This window comes from Physeter macrocephalus, chromosome 21, assembly GCF_002837175.3.
Source record: "Physeter macrocephalus isolate SW-GA chromosome 21, ASM283717v5, whole genome shotgun sequence".
Lineage (NCBI taxonomy): Eukaryota > Metazoa > Chordata > Mammalia > Artiodactyla > Physeteridae > Physeter > Physeter macrocephalus.
In genome coordinates, this window is record NC_041234.1 from 65,503,077 (window position 1) to 65,523,677 (window position 20,601).

At 35.1% G+C, this 20,601-nt stretch overlaps 1 pseudogene; it reads left to right on the forward strand.

Moving 5' to 3' along the window:
- The first annotated feature begins 18,886 nt into the window (after positions 1 to 18,886).
- Positions 18,887 to 20,601, forward strand: part of LOC102975190 (C-terminal-binding protein 2-like) — a 6,609-nt pseudogene continuing 4,894 nt past the window's right edge.

A 20,601-nucleotide genomic window follows, 5' to 3' on the forward strand; every position in this document is an offset into this window, starting at 1 on the left:
ATGCCCCTGTAAGTTTTTCTAGCTTTTCTCCATGTCCCAAGTACAAAACAATGCTCACATTTTTAGGTATTTTTTTAAATGGCAGCAGCGCACTTCCAAATAGCAAAATCTGTATTCGTTTTCTGTTGTTGCATTAAAGAATGGCTACCGATTTAGTGGCTTAAATCAATACTGATGTATTATCTCATAGTTTCCATAAGTCAGAACTAAGAGCATGGCATGGCTAGATTTTCTGATCAGGGCATCTCCAGGATGAAATCAAGCTGTTTGCCAGGATGTGGTTCTCATCTGCAGCTTGGTGTCTTCTTTCAACCTCACTGTTTGTTGATAGAATTCATTCTCTTGTTGTTGTAGGACTATAAGCTCCATTTTCCTGCTATCTGTTGTTCAGGGCACATTCTCTGCTCCTAGAGGCTTCTGGCAGTTCCTTGCCATGTGGAACCCATAGGTAAAAAAATGGATATTTGCTTTCTTTTAGTCCAGTTGGAGAATGTCTCTCTGACTTCCTCTTCTGTGAACAGCCAGGGAAATCTCTCTGCTTCTAAAGGGCTCACTTGCTTAGGTAAGGTGTGTATAGGATGATCTCAGTGTATAACTTAAAATAATCACAGGAAGGATGCCTCATCACATTCACAGATTTTATCTATTCTAGAAGAGGAGGGGCTTATATAAGGGTAAGGACCCCTAGGGGTCATTATATAATTCTGCTTACCATGCCCTATAAAACTAGAGAGCTACAGTGGAGCAGGGTAACTACACTGGAATATAAATCCACTGCATGTCTAATACATTACATGGGACTCAGCATGCCTCTCCAGGAGGTGATAAAAGGTCTAGGCAGGTCATATGCTTCTACTAATATTCTTCTTGCTAAATATTACTTTTAAATTTCAGCAATAAAACCTCTTTCTTGACAAGTTTCATGTGATATTGTTGGATTTTTAAAAATTTTAATAACTTTTTATTTAAAGGAATAGATCCACAATATTATCATTTCAACATTCAATCAATGGAAGCAATACGATATTTTATTTTCTGTTCTTCTTACTCTGAAATTCAGTGTATATTTTACACTTGCTGCATATCTCAATTTGAAACAACCATATTTAAAAATATATTCATTTTATAGAGATATAATTGACATATAATATTGCAAAAGTTGAAGAAGTACAATGTGACAAATTGATATACATATATTTTGAAATGATAACCACAGTAAGGTTAGTTAATAACTCCATTACCTCACATCTGGTTGTTTTTTTGTTTGTTTTCTGGTGGTGAGAAGATTTAAGGTTTACTCTCTTAGCAACTTTCAAGTATATAGTACAATATTGTTAACTATGGTCACCATACAGTTAATCAGATCCTCAGAACTTGAATGAATGAACAATGAATATCTTATAACGGGAAGTTTGTAACCTTTAACCAATATCTCCCTATTTCTCCCAACCACTACCACTCCTGGCAACCATGACTCTAATTTCTGTTTCTGAGAGTCTGACTTCTTTAGATTCTACATTTAAGTAAGATCATAACAGCATTGTCTTTCTCTGACCAAATTATTTAACTTAGAATAATGCCTGCAAGATCCATCCATGCCATGAAATGGCAGGTTTCCTTCTTTTTAATGCCAGAATAACATTCCATTGTATATTTACCAGATCTTTTTTATCCATTCATCCACTGATGGACATTTAGGTTGTTTTCAGGTCTTGCCTATTCTAAATAATGTTGCACTTAGCATGCGGGTGCAAATTTCTCTTCAAGATAGTGATTTCATTTTCTTTGGATATAAACTCAGAAGTGGGGTTGGTGGATCATATGATAGCTCTATCTGTAATTTTTTGAGGAACTTCCATACTACTTTCCCTAGTAGCTGTACCAATTTATATTTTCACCAACAATGCATAAGTATTCTCCTTTCTTTCCATCCTCATCAGCATTTGTTATCTCTTGGGTTTTTGTGGGTTTTTTTGTTGGATAATAGGCACCTGAACAGGTGTGAGGTGATATCTTCTTGTGGTTTTGATTTGCATTTTTATATTAACTATTGATGTTGAGCACATTTTCATGAACAGTTGATCATTTCTATGTTTTCTTTGGAAAAATGTCTGTTTACATCCTCAACCCAGTTTTTTACTCACATTGTTCGATTCCTTGAATTAAGTTGTAAGAGTTCTTTATTTTTTTATTATTAATTTCTTATCAGATATATTTTTGCAAATATTTTATTTTATTCCATAGGTTGCCTCTACATTTTGTTGATTGTTCTTTAGCTGTGCAAAAGATTTTGAGTTTGATGTAGCTCTACTTTTTTATTTCTGCTTTTTTTGCTTGTGTTTTTGTTGTTATATCCAAAAACTTGTTCCAAGACCAACAAGGAGTTTTTCCCTATGTTTCCTTCTAGGAGTATTAGAGTTTCAGGTTTTACATTAAGTCTTTAATCCATTTCAAGTTAATTTTTGTGAGTAGTGTATGATAGTGGTCCAATATCATTATTTGCATGTGATTTTTCAATTCTCCCAACACTATTTACTGAAGAAACTATCATTTCCCTATTGTGTATCCTTGGATCCATTGTCCAATAGTAGTTGACCGTATAAGTAATTTTTTTCTGGGTCTTTGATTCTGTTCCATTGGTGTGTCTATTTTTATGCCAGTATCATACAGTTTTGATTCTATAGTTTTGTAATATAGTTGAAATCAGAAAGTGTGTTTCCTTTAGCTTTATTCTTCTTTCTCAGGATTGCTTTGACTATTCGAGGTCTTTTGTGATTCCATAGCAATTAACTTTTTTTTTCTATTTTGGTGAAAAATGCCTTTGGAATTTTGATAGGGATTGCATTGAATCTATACATGGTTTAGGGTGATATGAACATTTTAACAATATTAATTCTTCTCAGTCTATGAACATGAGATATTGCTCCATTTACTTAAGTATTTTTCAATTTATTTCACCAAACTCTTACAGTTTTCAGTGGACAGATCTTTCACATTCTTGGTTAAATTTATTCATAGGTATTTTATTTTCTTTAATGCTATTGTGAATGGGATAGTTGTCTTTATTTTTATTTTTTCTGTATATTTTGTTGTTAGTGTATAGAAGCACAACTGATTTCTGTATGTTAATTTTTTAGTCACTTTACTGAAATTGTTGATTAGTTCAAAAAGTTTATTGGTGGCATATTTAGGATGTATACATGTAAGATTAAATTATCTGCAAAGAGAGACAGTTTTACTCTTTCTTTCCAATTTGGATGACTTTTATTTCTTTGTCTTGCCTAATTGCTGAAGCTAGGACTTCCAATACTATGTTGAATAGGAGTGATGAGAGTGGGCACCCTTGTTTTGTACCTGGTTTTAGGGGAAAATCTGTCCACATTTTACAGCAGAATATGATGTTACCTCTGGGCCTGTCATATATAGTATTTATTATGTTGAAGTAATTGCCTTTTATTCCCAATTTGTTGAAGGTATTTATTATGAAAGAATGTTGAATTTTGTCATATATTTTTTCTGCATCTATTGAGATGATTATATAATTTTTATCTTTCACTCTATTAATATGGTGTGTCACAGTTATTGATTTGCATATGTTGAACCATCCTTGCATCACAAAGGTAAGTACCACTTGATCATGGTCTATGATTCTTTCTGATTCTTTTACTGTGCTGTTGGATTTGGTTTGCTAGTATTTTGTTGAAAATTTCTGCTTTTATACTAATCAGGTATATTGGCCTGTATTTTTTGTTTTTGTTTTGTTTGTATGTGTGTGTGTATACTTTACTGGCTTTGGTATTATTTGGTATTAGGGTATTGTTTGCTTTATAAAATGAATTTGGAAATGTTCCCTCCTCTTCAAATTTTGGAAGAATCAGAAGCATTTGTATTAATCCTACTTTAAATATTTGGTAGAATCCACCTCTGAAAACATTTGGTCAAATTCAACTCTGCAAACATTTGGTCCTGGGCTTTTTTTATTGTTGTTGTTATAAGGATTTTTTAAATTACTGATTCAATCTCCTTACTAAAAACTGGTCTGTTCAGATTTTATGTTTCCTCATGAATCAGTTTTGATAGGTTGTATGTTTCTAGGACTCTATTTCTTCTAGGTTATCCAGTGTGTTGGTGTATAATTGCTCATAGTAGTCTCTTATAATCCCTTGTATTTTGTTCTATCAGTTCTAGTGTCTCCTCTTTTATTTCTGATTTTATTTATTTGAGTCTTTATTTTTCTTAGTCTAATGTTTCTCAATTTTGTTTCTTTTTTTAAATTAATTTTTTTTTTTTTTTTTTTTTTTTTTTTTTGCGGTACGCCGGCCTCTCACTGTTGTGGCCTCTCCCATTGCAGAGCACAGGCTCCGGATGCACAGGCTCAGTGGCCATGGCTCACGGGCCCAGCCGCTCCGCGGCATGTGGGATCTTCCCGGACCGGGGCACGAACCCATGTCCCCTGCATCGGAAGGCAGACTCTCAACTACTGCACCACTAGGGAAGCCCTAAATTAATTTTTAATTTCATTTATATTTTCTATTTTTTTTGTTCTCTATTTTATTTATTTATGTTGCCATCTTTGTTATTTCCTACCTTTTGCTAATTTTACTTAGTTTGTTCTCCTTAGTCTAGTTCCTGGAATGTAAACTAAGGTTGTTAGTTTGAGGTCTTTCTTTTTTTCGTAATGTAGTAATTTATCTTGACCTATAACTTTCCTCTTAGAACTGCTTTTGTAGTTTTGTTATGTTTTTGTCTCCAATTTCATTTGTTTTAACATATTTTAAAAATTTCTCTTTTAATTTCTTCTTTGACCCATTAGTTGTTAAGGAGTCTGTTGTTTAATTTCCATATATTTGTAAAATTTAAAATTTTCCTTATGTTATTTATTTCTAGTTTCATACCATTGTGGTTGTAAAAGATACTTGGTATGATTTTAATTTCTTAAATTTGCTAAGGCTTATTTTATCTGCTCTGATATATTTACCCTCAAGAATGTTCTGTGTGTGCTTGAAATGAATGTGTTGGACAACCTAACTGTTGGATAGAATGTTCTTTCTTTTATGTCTGTTAGGTCCATATGGTCTAAGGTATAGTTCAAGTACAATGTTTCCTTACTGATTTTCTATCTGAATGATCTATCCATTGTTGAAAGTGCAGTATTGAAGTCCTATACTATTATTGCATTATTGTCTATTTCTCTTCAGATCTGTATTTGCTTAATATATTTAGTTGTTATAATGTTAGGTGCATATATATTTACCATTGTTATATCTTTTGGATGAATTGACCACTATATAATTATATAATATTCTTCTTTTCCTTTATTACAGCTTTTGAGTTAAAGTTTATTTTGTTTGATGTAAGTATAGCTATCTCTGATCTCTTTTAGTTTCCATTGGCATGGCAGTTTTTTCTTTCCCTTCACTTTGAACTAATGTGTGCCCTTAATTATAAATTGAGTCTCTTGTAGGCAGTATATAACTGAGTCTTGTGTTATTGTTGTTGTTATCTCCAGCCAGTCTATCTCTTTCTATTGGATAATTTAATTCAATGATATTTAAAGTAATTATTAATTGGTAGGGACTTACTAATGTTATTTTATTATTATTTTCTGGATCTTTGTCATTCTCTTATTCCTTTCTTCCACTCTTGTTTCTTTTGTGAATTAATAATTTTATGTCATGGTATGCTTGATACCCACTCTTTATTGTGTATTTATCTACTGTAGATTTTTGCTTTGTGAATACCTTGAGGCTTACATAAAACATCTTCTAGATATAACAGTCTATTTATGCTTATAACATTTTATCATACAAAAACTCTTCCCTTTTATTTTCCTTTCCACATTTTATATTTTTGATGTCACAATTTAAATCTTTTTTTTTTTGGTCCAAATTATTTTATTTATTTATTTATTTATTTTAACATCTTTATTGGAGTATAATTGCTTTACACTCCCTCCCACCCTGTCTATCCCACCCCTCTAGGTGGTCACAAACCACCTAGCTGATCTCCCTGTGCTATGCAGCTGCTTCCCACTAGCTATCTATTTTACGTTTGGTAGTGTATATATGTCCATGCCACTGTTTTCATTAACAAATTATTGTGGCTATAGTTATTTTCATACTATGTATATTCATATATCTACTTGAGTTAAATGATTAAAAAAACTACCATTTTACATTATAAGTGTAGTCTGCTTTTGACTATATACTTAACTTTTCCAAGGTATTGTATATTTTCATGTTTTAGGTTACTAATTAGTGTCCTTTCATCTCAGCATAAAGATCTCCTTTCAGCATTTCTTCTAAGGCAGATCTAGTTTTGAAGATCTCTTACAGCTTTGTTCTTTTGGAAAGGCTTTATCTCTAAAGGATAACTTTTCCAGATAAAGTATTCTTGCTAGGCATTTTTTTTCCCTTCAGCACTTTAAATATATTATCCTACTCTCCTGGTGTGCAATATTTTTGCTGAGAAATTCACTAATTGCCTTAAGGAGGTTCCCTTGTATGAGATAATATTTTTTTCTTTTGCTGCTTTTAAAAATTCTCTTTGTCTTCGATTTTAGACAGTTATATTATAATGTTTCTTATAGAAGATTATTTTATTTTATTTTATTTCTTTATTGGGCTTTTATTATCATTTTCAAATTATCCTAAAATAACTAATACAAACATATAGTCCCAATAACTGTGGGTGAGAAACCCAGTTTCACCAGATATTTTTCTACATAGGATATTGGCAATTTTCATTTTACCAGTCTAATTTTGCCCACACTTTGGTAGCTAGTATGTTCGAACACTTATTCACATGCTTGTGGGCAGTTTTACTTCTTTGTTATTCAATTTTTTTTTAATTTTCATGCAAATACCAAATTTATTTCTATATACTTGTAAGGAGCAATTTTTTTTTTGAATTTTATTTTATATATCTTCTATAAAGCAGGTTCTTATTAGTTATCCATTTTATATATATTAGTGTATATATGTCAATTCCAATCGCCCAATTCATCACACCACCACCACCACCCCCTCCACTTTCCCCCCTTGGTGTCCATACGTTTGTTCTCTAAATCTGTGTCTCAATTTATGCACTGCAAGCCAGTTCATCTGTACCATTTTTCTAGGTTCCACATATATGCGTTAATATATGATATTTGTTTGTCTCTCTCTGACTTACTTCACTATATGACAGTCTCTAGATCCATCCACATCTCTACAAATGATCCAATTTCATTCATTTTTATGGCTGAGTAATATTCCATTGTGTATATATATATATATATATATACCACATCTTCTTTATCAATTCTTCTGTTAATGGGCATTTAGGTTGCTTCCATGACCTGGATATTGTAAATAAGGCTGCAGTGAACATTGGGGTGCATGTGTCCCTTTGACTTATGATTTTCTCTGGGTATATGCCCAGTAGAGAGATTGTTGGGTCATAAGGTAATTCTATTTTTAGTTTTTTAAAGAACCTCCATAGTGTCCTCCATAGTAGCTCTATTAATTTATATTTCCACCCACAGTTCAAGAGCGTTCTGTTTTCTCCACACCCTCTTCAGCATTTGTTGTTTGTAGATTTTCTGATGATGCCCATTGTAACTGGTGTGAGGTGATACCTCATTGTACTTTCGATTTGCATTTCTCTAATAATTAGTGATGTTGAGCAGCTTTCCATGTGCTTCTTGACCATCCGTATGTCTTCTTTGGACAAATGTCTATTTACGTCTTCTGCCCATTTTTGGATTGGGTTGTTTGTTTTTTTAATATTGAGCTGCATGGGCTGTTTATATATTTTGGAGATTAATCCTTTGTCCATTAATTCGTTTGCAAATATTTTCTCCATTCTGACTGTTATCTTTTCGTCCTGTTTGTAGTTTCCTTTACTGTGCAAAAACTTTTATGTTTCATTAGGTCCCATTTGTTTATATACGTTTGTATTTCCATTAATCTAGGAGGTGGGTCAAAAAGGATCCTGCTGTGATTTTTGTAATAGAGGGTTCTGCCTATGTTTTCTTCTAAGAGTTTTATATTGTCTGGTATTATATTTAGGCCTCTAATCCATTTGAATTAATATTTGTGTATGGTGTTAGGGAGTGTTCTAATTACATTTTTTCCATGTAGCTGTCCAGTTTTCCCAGCACCACTTATTGAAGAGAATGTCTTTTCTCCATTCTATTTCCTTGCCTCCTTTGTCATAGATTAGTTGACCATGGGTGCATGGGTTTATTCTGGGCTTTCTATCCTGTTCCATAGATTTATATATCTGTTTTTGTGCCAGTGTCATATTTTCTTGATTACTGTAGCTTTGTAGTATAGTCTAAAGTCAGGGAGTCTGATTCCTCCAGCTCCGTTTTTTTCCCTCAAAACTGCATTGGCCATTCGGGGTCTTTTGTGTCTCCATACAAATTTAAAAATTTTTTTGGTCTAGTTCTCGAAAAAATGCCATTGGAAACTTGATAGGGATTGCATGGAATCTGTAGATGGCTTTGGGGAGTATAGTCATTTTTACAATGCTGATTCTTCCAATTCAAAAACATTGTATATCTCTCCATCTGTTTCTATCATGCTTAATTTCTTTCATCAGTGTCTTATAGTTTTCTGCATACAGGTCTTTTGTCTCCCTAGGTAGGTTTATTCCTACGTATTTTATTATTTTTGTTGCAATAGTAAATTGGAGTGTTGCCATAATTTCTCTTTCAGTTTATTCATCATTAGTGTATAGGAATGCAAGAGATTTCTGTGCATTAATTTTGTATCTTGCAACTTTACCAAATTCATGTATTAGCTCTAGTATTTTTCTGGTAGCATGTTTAGTATTCTCTATGTATAGTATCATGTCATCTGCAAACAGTGACAGTTTTAATTCTTCTTTTCAATTTGTATTCCTTTTATTTCTTTTTCTTCTCTGATTGCCATGGCTAGGACTTCCAATACAATGTTGAATAATAGTGTTGAGAATGGACATCCTTGTCACGTTCCTGATATTAGAGGAAATGCTTTCAGTTTTACACCATTGAGAATGATGTTTACTGTGGGTTTGTCGCATATGGCCTTCATAATGTTGAGGTAGGTTCACTTTATGCCCACTTTCTGGAGAGTTTTTATCATAAATAGATGTTGAATTTTGTCAAAAGCTTTTTCTGCATCTATTGAGATGATCATATGCTTTTTCTTCTTCAATTTGTTAATATGGTGTATCACGTTGATTGATTTGAGTATATTGAAGATTCCTTGCATCCCTGGGATAAATCCCACTTGATCATGGTGTATGATCCTTTTACTGTGTTGTTGGATTCTGTTTGCTAGTATTTTGTTGAGGATTTTTGCATCAATATTCATCAGTGATATTGGTTTGTAATTTTCTTTTTTTGTAGTGTCTTTGTCTGGTTTTGGGAACAGGGTGATGGTGGCCTCATAGAATGAGTTTGGGAGTGTTCCTTCCTCTGCAAATTTTTGGAAGAGCTTGAGAATGGTGAGTGTTAGCTCTTCTCTAAATGTTTGATAAAATTCATCTGTGAAGACATCTGGTCCTGGAATTTTGTTTGTTGGAAGATTTTTAATCACAGTTTCAATTTCATTACTTGTGATTGGTCTGTTCATATTTTCTGTTTCTTCCTGGTTCAGTCTTGGAATGTTATACCTTTCTAAGAATTTGTTCATTTCTTCCTGGTTGTCCATTTTATTGGCATAGATTCACTTGTAGTATTCTCTTAGGATGCTTTGTATTTCTGCGGTGTCTGTTGTAACTTATCCTTTTTCATTTCTAATTTTATTATGAGTCTGGCTAATGGTTTATCAATTTTGTTTATCTTCTCAAAGAACCAGCTTTTAGTTTTATTGATCTTTGTTATTGTTTTCTTTGTTTCTATATGATTTTTTTTCTGCTCTGATCTTTATGATTTCTTTCCTTCTGCTAAATTTGGGATTTGTTTGTTCTTCTTTCTCTAGTTCCTTTAGGTATAAGGTTAGATTGTTTATTTGAGATTTTTCTTGTTTCCTGAGGTAGGCTTGTATTGTTTTACACTTCCCTCTTAGTACTGCTTTTGTTGCATCCCATAGGTTTTGGATCATCGTGTTTTCATTGTCATTTGTCTCTAGGTATTGTTTGATTTCCTTTTTGATTTCTTCAGTGATCTCTTGCTTATTTAGTAATGTATTGTTTAGCCTTCCCATGTTTGTGTTTTTTTTACTTTTTTTTCCCTGTAATTTATTTCTGATCTCATAGCGTTGTGGTCAGAAATGATGCTTGATATGATTTCAATTTTCTTAAATTTGCTGAGGGTTCATTTGTGACCCAAGATGGGATCTATCCTGGAGAATGTTCCATGCGCAATTGTGAAGAAAGTGTAATCTTCTGTTTTTGGATGAAATGTCCTGTAAATATCAATTAAATCTATTTGGTCTATTGTGTCATTTAAAGCTTGTGTTTCCTTATTAATTATCTGTGTGGATGATCTGTCCATTGGTGTAAGTGTGGTGTTATAGTTCCCCACTATTACTGTGCTACTGTAGATTTACTCTTTTATAGCTGTTAGTAGTTGCCTTATGCATTGCGGTGCTCCTATGTTGGGTGAATATATATTTATAATTGTTATATCTTCTTTTGGATTGATCCCTTTATCATTATGAAGTAATCTTGTTTGTAGGGTCTTCCCTTTCATTACTTTAAATATGTCATTCCACTCCCTTCTGGCTTGTAGAGTTTCTGCTGAGAAATCAGCTGTTAACCTTATGGGAGTTCCCTTGTATATTAATTGTTGTTTTTCCCTTGCTGCTTTCAATAATTTTTCATTGTCTTTTATTTTTGCCAATTTGATTATTATGCCTCTTGTCATGTTTCTCCTTGGGCTTATCATGTATGGGACTTTCTGAACTTCTTGGACTTAGGTGGATATTTCCTTTCCCATGTTATGGAAGTTTTCAAGTATAATCTCTTCAAATATTTTCTTGGGTCCTTTCTCTCTCTCTTCTCCTTCTTGAACCCTATAATGTGAATGTTGTGGCATTTAATGTTTTCCCAGAGGTCTCTTAGGCTCTCTTCAGTTCTTTGCATTCTTTAATCTCTATTCTGTTCCATGGCAGTGAATTCCACCATTTTGTCTTCCAGGTCACTTATCCATTCTTCTGCCTCAGTTATTCTGCTATTGATTCCTTCTAGTTGATTTTTCATTTAGTTATTTTATTGTTCATCTCTGTTTGTTTGTTCTTTAATTCTTTTATGTCTTTGTTAATCATTTCTTGTATCTTCTCGATCTTTGCCTCTATTTTTTTCCCGAGGTCCTGGATCATTTTCACCATCATTATTATGAATTCTTTTTCTCCATGGTTGCCTATCTCCACTTCTTTTAGTTGTTTTTCTGGGTTTTTATCTTGTTCCTTCATCTGGTACATAGTCCTCTGCCTTTTCATCTTGTCTATTTGTTTGTGAATGTGGTTTTTGTTCCACAGATGCAGGATTGTAGTTCTTCTTCCTTCTGCTGTCTGCCATCTGGTGGATGAGGCTATCTAAGAAGCTTGTGGAAATTTACTGATGAGAGGGCCTGGTGGTGGGTAGAATTGGCTGTTTTCTAGTACACAGAGCTCAGTAAAACTTTAATCTGCTTGTCTGCTGCTGGGTGAGGCTGGGTTCTCTCCCTGTTGGTTGTTTTCCCTGAGGCAACTCAACACTAGAGCCTACCTGTGCTCTTTGTTGGGTTTAATTGTGAACTATGGGAGGACTCATGCCAAGGAGGACCTCCCAGAACTTCTGCTGCCAGTGTCCTTATACTCATGGTGAGATACAGCCACCCCGTGCCTTTGCAGTAGACCCTCCAACACTAGCATGTAGGTTTGTTTCTGTCTCCTATGTGGTCAATGCTCCTTTCTCTGGGTCCTGATGTGCACACTAATTTGTGTGTTCCCTCCCAGGCTGGAGTCTCTGGTTCCTCTGGTTCTGTCGAAGTCCTGCAATCATATATTGCTAGGCTTCAATGTCTGCTTCTCCAGGAATTCCTCCTTTCATTGCTGGACCCCCAAATTGGGAAGCCTGATGTGGGGCTCAGAACCTTCACTCCAGTGGGTGGACTTCTGTGGTATAAGTGTTCTCCAGTTTGTGAGTCACCCACCCTGCAGTTATGGGATTTGATTTTATTGTGATTGGACCCCTCCTACCATCTCATTGTGGCTTCCCCTTTGTCTTTGAATGTGCCGTATCTTTTTTGGTGAGTTCCAGTGTCTTCCTGTCGAAGATTGTTCAGCAGTTAGTTGTGATTCTGGTGCTCTCGCAAGAGGGAATGAGAGCACTAGATTATTTTAGATTGCAATTTTGTGGTGATCTATTAGCTAAATAAACTTGGTTGACCAAACATCTCCCCAGATTTGGTATGTTCTCAGCCATTTTTATTTATTTTTATTTTTTTATTTTTATTTTTATTTTTTTTTGCGTTACGAGGGCCTCTCACTGTTGTGGCCTCTCCCGTTGCAGAGCAGAGGCTCCGGACACGCAGGCTCAGCGGCCATGGCTCACGGGCCCAGCCGCTCCATGGCATGTGGGATCTTCCCAGACCCGGGCACGAACTCGTATCCCCTGCATCGGCAGGCAGGCTCTCAACCACTGCACCACCAGGGAAGCCCCTCTCAGCCATTTTAAAAATTAAGTTTTCTGCTTCTTTTTCCCTCTCTTCTCTCTGGGACCACAATAATTGAAGATTGTTTTTTATTAAGTCATAATTAGCATAGGCTTTCCTCACTTTTTTCATTCTTATTTTTTGTTTGTTTTTCTCTGACTGGATAACTTCAAAGTCCTATTTTCTACTTCACAGTTTCTTCTGCTTGATCTATTCTACTGTTGATGTTCTTTGCTCCATATTTTATTTCATGGATTTTATTCTTCACCTCCAGAATTTCTGTTTTTTTATGATTTCTTTCTCTTAAACTTCTCACTTTGTTTATGCATTGTTTCCCTCATTTCATTGAATTTTTCTTTTGTGTTTTCTTGTAACTCACTAAACTTTATAAAACAAATATTTTGAATTCTGTATCAGGTAAATCACAGATCTCAATTAGGGGTTTCATGGGCTGGAAAATTATTGTGTTAATTTGATGTGTCATGTAGAGAATGGACTTGAGGACACGGGGAGGGAGAAGGGTAAGCTGGGACGAAGTGAGAGAGTGGCATGGACATATACACACTACCAAATGTAAATTAGATAGCTAGTGGGAAGCTGCCGCATACCACAGGGAGATCACCTCTGTGCTTTGTGACCACCAAGAAGGGTGGGATAATATGTATATGTATAACTGATCCACTTTGTTGTAAAGGAGAAACTAACACACTATTGTAAAACAGTTATACTCCAATAAAGATGTTAAAAAAAAAAGAATGCAGGCCCTGCATACACCCTGATCCTTATTATCAACCCCACCCTTGAACCATTGCTATAAAACTTCTCACCAAATCCCCCTGGGTTGGGACACACAGTTTTAAGGGCACAAGCCCCCCTTGTCCCCATTTGTCTGTCAAAGCAATAAAGCTATTCTTTTCTACTTCACCCAAAACTCTGTCTCTGAGATTTGATTTTGCACCAGTACACAGGGACCAAGTTTTTGGCATCAGTGATGCACCAGAAATAGTATCAGCAAATATACACCTCCAGGGCCCTAGTGCTCCCTGTCTCACTAATCTTGCCTATTAATCAACATTTGCCTGCAAGCTTTGCAATCATTTGGCTCATGTGATAAATAAGTGGGATGCCATTGTCACACTCCCAGATTCTTTTTCAGGCTACCTTATGTCTTTTCTAAACTAGAGCTGGAAAGAACCTTCACTGCAGTCTCTTTTCCCCTCATGGACTCCTAGTTCACCTCTCTTGAGACCTTATCTTATTCTGATAGTTATAAACTAGGATTTAATTTTATTTATTTATTTTATTTCCAAAAAATAACTTAATGTGATAACACTCACAGGGTTATCTTGGTTTTGTACACTTTGTTTCCAAATGTTACAATAAAATCTTTGTTATATGTATTAAATGTTAAAATGTAAATTATTTGTTACACAAACTACATATATATAAATATGCAAATTGTGAAAGTTCTTATTGTGTAATCCAATTCCAAGTAATGTCTACCATTACTAGTTTGGTGTATATTGTTGCAGACCATCTCATATTTATAGACACATAAACATACAATGTAAACTGAATGAATGAAAAAGAGTATATAGGAAAGAAGTCACCAAGTGGAATAGGTGGAATTATGCTGATGCAAAGGGAAAGGATGCTGATGTATTTGTTGAAAAACCTTATTTCTCCTCCCACCAACATTATACTTTATTATGATACACCCTCTTTATAAACAAGATATTTTTGCCCTTCTATTTCCATTCAGCTCTTCCATTTTCAATGTCTCACTAGTAATCTGTATTTTAAATTTAATAATTCTGTTCTATAATCATAGTCAAATGTTTCTTACTTTGTTTATAAATTATTTTAGTAGTTGAAAATCAATACAGAATGTTTATAGTGCTGTGACCATATAAATATTTTATGCAATGGAACTATTGTTAATTAGAAGTTATTATTTTTAAAGATATTCTGCAATTGCTGTTTTAATTTAATCTTTGTTTAAAGCCCTTTTCAGGTGAGGAAAGGATTAATATTTTATTTCCACATTTTTTGTTTTTAATTATTTGTTTCACTTTTGCTATTTATTTGTAGTTAACATGTTCTTTGATATGTGATTTTTGTTTCTAATTCTTTCTACTTGGGAATTTTTGAGATATTAATGACATAACATGTAGTCTCATATATCTTCAATAAAGGGATGAAGAGTGGTTGTTGTATTATATGATATAGAGCTATAAATATATCTATTACAACAAACATATTAATATGTAACCAAAACCTCTATAGATATAATTATTATTAGTCTTCTGGATCAGGCAAGAACTGAGAGTGAGTGATAGATGTTCATATACTTATTATTGGTTTTAATTTTTTTTCTTGAATTTCTACCAAATTAGTTAAAACATTTAAATTATTTAGCAAGCAGCCTAACTTAGAATTAACATTCAATAAATGCTAGTGGTTTTATTATAATTATATATTTGATGCTTCATAACTTTTACCTATAAATTCCTGATTTTATATCACTAGAAATGGTACACATTATCATTAAAAAGCAACCTACACTCTTTTCATTTTAAAATAGTTTTTTCTGTCAATAAACCTTTGATTGATATTAGTCTTCTTTCAACATCATTTCAGTGTTTTTTCATTTAAATCTTAAACTTTTAGAAGCACATAGTTTTATGCATGCTTTTTCTAAATATCAAAAACCCTAAATTTTGTTTCAAGTGTGATAATGCATATTTTTCTTTTAATAATTATGTTATTTCCTTTATAGTGATTGTTATAGTGCTCATTGCCTTACTTTTCTCAACTTATCATATACGTATTTGAATTTCCCTTGTTTCTATATTCTGGTATAATTCTGTCCCTTCTCCCCATAATTTTAAAAGTATATAGTCTGTTTTCATTTCTATCAGTAATAGGGTTTACCACTTAAATAAACAGGCTTACACTTACATTTTATTTTACCAACTTCAGGAACAAAATGGTAATTATAGATTCCTGCTATGAGATATATAGAAATTAATTTACACTAATTTTCTCCTATCTCTACTCACATATCCAATATTTTACCTTTAGTCTCAAGCCATTTTTGTTATTTTGCTATTATTTTTTTATATTATAGCTTTCATTCATGACTGGTAAAACTTTCTGTTTGTAAATGATAATTAACATAGTTACTTAGGCTTACTTTTAGTTTTTAGGTATTGATTTCTTTCTGCAAATTATTTTATATAATGGGTTCTTTGTTGTTAAAATCCTCATTTTGATTTTTCACTGTTTGGCAATTTCACATAATTAAGTAGGTTTCTTGCTTTTTCTAGAATGGTGTCAATTCTAACATACATATACAACTTTAATAAAACATTAGTAACTTGTTACCCTGGAGTTTTTAAATGTATGTACATGTTTGCATTTTTTTCTGGGGAAATTCGTTAGCTTGTGTAAAATTTTCAAATTAATATATTTTAATAGTGTTTTCTAATTTATGGTCCCAGGAAAACTAGGAGACCCAGAGTTAAGAAAATATATTCAAATCCATTAAAACATATGTATGTTAAAATTACAAGTATTATCATAAAGAATCTTTAATATTTTGGTGTTGAAGGGAAGTTCTTATATTGGGAAGATTATAATCTGTTTTTTATTTCAGCTTTATTGAGGTAAAATTGACAAATAATGTTGCAATATGTTTAAAATATATAATGTGATAAATTGATATATTGTACATTATGAAAAGATTCTCCTCATCCTTGGGGAGTTAATTAACACATCTCATGCTTACCTCATATGTTTACTTCTTCTTTTTTTTTTTCTTTATTGAGAACATTGAACTTCTACTCTCCTAGAAAATTTAAATTATGGAATTACTATTTTCATTTTGTTCATGGTTTTCCAGTTGTTTTGATGGATGCTTTGTTCCTATCTCACTCTCTTCCTTTGTGATTTGATGATTTTTCTGTGTTATTGTGCTTTGATACCTTTACCTTTTGGATATCTACTATACATTTTTTTCTTTGTGTATACCATGAGGCTGACATAAAACATCTTATATTCATAACAGGTTATTTTAACCTAATAACAACTGTACTTCAAGCACATACAAAAACTCTACATTGTACATTGCCTTCCTACATTTTATATTCTTATGTCACAATTGATGTCTTTTTACATTTTGTATCTACTAACAAATTATTATAGTTATATAATCATTAATACTTTTATATTTTAATATGTACACTAGAGTTATAAATGATTTACCAACAATCATAATAATATTATTCTAAATTTAACTGTATATTTCCCTTTACCAGTCAGTTATATACTTTCATATATTTTTCTGTTACTAATTAGCTCCCTTTTGTTTCAGCTTGAAGAACTCTATTTAATATTTATTGTAAGGTGAGACTAGTGGTGATCAACTCGCTTAGCATTTGTATGTCTGAAAAAGATCTTTATACTCCAATTTTGAAGGACAACTTTGCCAGGTGTTCTTGATTGGCAGTATTTTTCTCTTTCAGCAGTTTGAATATATCATCCCACTCCATTCTGGCCTGCAAAGTTTCTGCTGAAAAATCTGCTGATTGTGTTATGAGTGTTCCCTTGTATGTAACAAGTTTTTTTTCTGTTGTTGACTTTAAGATTCTCTCCTTATACTTAACTTTTTTTTTTTTTTTTTTTTTTTTGCGGTACACGGGCCTGTCACTGCTGTGGCTTCTCCTGCTGCAGAGCACAGGCTCCGGATGCACATGCTCAGCGGCCATGGCTCACGGGTCTAGCCGCTCCACAGCATGTGGAATCTTCCCGGACCGGGGCACAAACCTATGTCCCCTGCATCGGCAGGCAGACTCACAACCACTGTGCCACCAGGGAAGCCCCTTGGCATATGTTTTTGTATTCATCTTTGGAATTCTCTGGGCTTTCTGGATTCAGATATCTGTTTCTTTCCCCAGGTTAGGGAAGTTTTCAGCCATTATTTCCTTGAATAAGTATTCTTCTTCTCTCTTTTCCTTCTGGGATTCCTATAATGCATACATTTTTCCCCTTGATGGTATCCTATAAATCCCTTAAGCTAGCTTCACTCTTTTTCATTTCTTTTGCTTTTCTTTCTTTCCTTTGATTGTATGAATTTCACTGCCCTATGAGTTCACTGATCCTTTCCCCCACTTGATCTAGTCTGCTGTGGAACCCCTGTATTGAATTTTAAACTCACTTATTTTATTCTTCAGCTTAGTGATTTCTATTTGATAATTTTAGAATATATTTTCTATTTTTTTGTTGAAATTCGCACTTTGTTCTTGCATTGTTTTCTTGACATTGGTGAGTATCTTTATTATCATTATCTCTGTCAGGTAAATCAGTTGTCTCCATTTCATTAAGAACTTCATTTTCCTTGACTCTCTATGTTAGTTTATACTTTTTAGATAAAACAGCCACCACTTCCAGCCTTGACAGAGTGGTCTTGTGCAGGAGATAAACTTCATCATCAGCCCAGCATGACCTCCTGGTTCTCTGAGACCTTTGTCATTATCCAAGCCACCAAGTTTTTCTTTAATGGCTCCCAGTCACTGAGAATGTGCCAAGACCTGTTAGTGTCCCAAAGCAGCGGATCAATCAGCACTTAAGTGCAGGCTGATAAGAAGCTGGATCTTCAGGCAGCATCTGGGAAAGTATGTAGTTAAGCCTTCCAGGGAAAACCTGGGAGATGGACTTTTTTATCTGCTCCCTCTGTGGTGAGCATAGGTGTGTAGCTGCTGGGGTATGCTCCTGTGCCTGTTTAAAAACTGGTTCTTTTTCACTATAGTCCTGTTATACTCATGAACCAAGCCTTGTTGGATATCAGAGCTAGGTGATTTGGAGGCCTGTTCCTTAGCCAGCAGCCATAGAAGCAGCTGGGGTACCAGGTGTGTATACCAGCACCTTCCTATGAGGTACTGGTGACTGGGTTTTATTATTGTGGTGAGTCAGAAGGAGAAGGCAGGGGAAATGTCCACAGTCTTCTTCATTCTCTGGGGAAGGTTGTAGCTAGCCCCTAGACATGTGCTAAATCACAAGCTGGACCTTCAGGCAGAAGCTTATAAAGTAAGCAATTAGAACACTTTCAGAGAAAGCCTGAGAAATGGGAATTTTTGCCTGCTTCCTCTGTGCTGAGCCGTTGGGAGATAGCTTTAGTGGTGCTTGCATAATCACACCGTTTAGAAACTGCTTCTTTGGTCATTTTAAGGTGGCCTGGGAGTGGTCCAGAGGAACAGGTGACAATTGGAGGATGGAAGGATGGAGCCGGGAGCCAGGACCCATGCCACCCTGAGGGTCCATGGCCCCAGCACAGCTGTGGTCACCTCCACCACTGAACGGTGAGGTGGGAGGAGTGGGAGCTGCTACTGTGGTTGCTGCGTCCTCCTGTGTGGAGGCCCTTTGCAGTGGACGAAGGCAGCCCAGGACAAGTGTTTCATCGCCTTAAATGGCTTTGAACCAATGAAGCTGAACTATCTTAAAAAGACAGACAGCCCATTGTGTGAATTATAGAGATTGTGGACAAATTTGTATTGGGTGTGTAATGCCTGCAGACTCCTGAGAGTGTCCCTAAGTTCTTATAGGACTGCTTTGCCTTTTGAATCAGAGATGTGCAAAATTCGATAAAGATTGTTCCTTGTGGATAAGCACAAAGTCAAGCGAAAGCGATTGGACAAAATTTGTGAAAGTATCCACCCCCATACCATGATATGGCCTCTTCATCCCCACCCCCTGGTGGCGTTCCTCAACTGCAGAGACTGAACCAAGGAGATACTGATCCTGAAAGACCTGGCCACTGAGGCCTTCTGTGACGCACAGTCCACTCAAGAGATCTACAAGAAGGTTTTAAACAAGGCTGTCAGTCCCTTGATGTCACCACACCATCACCTTTACCACGGAGGACCTGGAGAAACTCAAGGCCCTGAGAGTGATCATGCGGATTAGGCAACACATATGACAATGTCCACATCAAGGCTGCAGGCAAGCTCAGGATTGCCATGTGCAAAATCCCTTCCATGGTAATGGAAGAGATGGCCAATTCCAACATCTGCCACATCCTCAGTTTGTACTGGTGGAACATGTGACTGTGCCAGGCACTGCGGGAAGGCACATGGTTACAGAGCATCTAGCAGATTCGGGAGGTTGCCTCTGGAGCAGCCTGCATCCTTAGGGAGATGCTGAGCCTCATCCACTTTAGTTGTGTGGAGCAAGGGGATGATGTTTGAGCCAAAACATATGGATTCAGCTTCATATTTTATGATCCCTACCTGCAGGATGGGATAGAGCTGTCCCTGGGTGTGCAGAGGGTCTACACACTGCAAGACTTACTGTATCAGAGAGACTGCAACTCCTTGAACTGTAATCACTATGAACATAACCATCACCTCATCAATGGCTTTACTATAGAGCAGATGAGTCAAGGTGCATTCCGAGTGAATGTGGTCCGAGGTGGACTGGTGGATGAGAAAGCATTAGCCCAAACCCTCAAGGAAGGCAAGATACGAGGGGCGGCCCTCGACATTCATGAATCAGAGCCTTTCAGATTTGCTCAATGTTCCTTTAAAAAGGCACCCTAATCTCATTTGTATGCCCCACATGGACCAGTATAGTGAGCAAGCCTCACTAGAGCTGGGGGAGGAGGCTGCCACCAAGATCCGCCTGGCAATCACAAGTTGAATCCCAGAAAACTTAATAAACTGTGTGAACAAGGAATTCTTTATCACAACAGTTCCCTGGTCAATAATAGATCAGCAAGCAGAAGCAAGAAGAACTACAATCCTGCAGCCTGTGGGACAAATACATTCACAGAAAGACAGACAAAATGAAAAGACAGAGGTCTATTTACCAGATGAAGGAACAAGATAAAACCCCAGAAAAACAAGTAAATGAAGTGGAGATAGGCAACCTTCCCGAAAAAGAATTCAGAATAATGATAGTGAAGATGATCCAGGACCTCGGAAAAACAATGGAGGCAA